Consider the following 833-nt stretch of genomic DNA (forward strand, 5'->3'; position numbering starts at 1 on the left):
ATGTCAGAGAGTGTTTTGCCTATGTTCTCCTCTAGGAGTTTTATAGTTTCTGGTCTTACGTTTAGATCTTTAATCCATTTTGAGTTTATTTTTGTGTGTGGCGTTAGAAAGTGTTCTAGTTTCATTCTTTTACAAGCGGTTGACCAGTTTTCCCAGCACCACTTGTTAAAGAGATTGTCTTTTCTCCATTGTATATTCTTGCCTCCTTTGTCAAAGATAAGGTGTCCATAGGTGCATGGATTTATCTCTGGGCTTTCTATTTTGTTCCATTGATCTATATTTCTGTCTTTGTGCCAGTACCATACTGTCTTGATGACTGTGTCTTTGTAGTAGAGCCTGAAGTCAGGCAGGTTGATTCCTCCAGTTCTATTCTTCTTTCTCAAGATTGCTTTAGCTATTCGAGGTTTTTTTGTATTTCCATACAAATTGTGAAATTATTTGTCTAAAAATATGGAACACTTTATGAATTTGCGTGTCATCACTGTGCAGGGGCCATGCTAATCTTCTCTGTATCGTTCCAATTTTAGTATATGTGCTGCCAAAGTGAGTACAAGGCTCTCTTCTTTAGAGAGTCTTTACGTCTTACCAGACATATAAATCCTCCCTATGGAACACATAGACATCTCTAATTGAAGCAAGACATCATTGTTACATAGAAGATCAACAGCATTATCTAAGACTGTTGTGATATATACAAGGTAACTCACAGACCCTTACTTAGGGAAAAAACCACTTAGGTCAGGAGGGAGTTAGAAAGTCTCCGATTTTCCTTCCATTTCCTGTGACCTCACTTCTCGCCTGTTGGAAAATGCACTTGTTCCTCCAGTCCCTCA

The 833-nt window shown here is 38.4% G+C and overlaps 1 non-coding gene across 1 annotated transcript; it reads right to left on the reverse strand.

Annotated features, from left to right (window-relative positions):
- Positions 1 to 444: 444 nt before the first annotated feature.
- On the reverse strand, positions 445 to 551 carry LOC113880232. The gene has a single exon (XR_003507690.1). It is a non-coding gene; the product is annotated as a U6 spliceosomal RNA (small nuclear RNA).
- Positions 552 to 833: the final 282 nt, after the last annotated feature.

This window comes from Bos indicus x Bos taurus, chromosome 21, assembly GCF_003369695.1.
Source record: "Bos indicus x Bos taurus breed Angus x Brahman F1 hybrid chromosome 21, Bos_hybrid_MaternalHap_v2.0, whole genome shotgun sequence".
Taxonomy (NCBI): domain Eukaryota; kingdom Metazoa; phylum Chordata; class Mammalia; order Artiodactyla; family Bovidae; genus Bos; species Bos indicus x Bos taurus.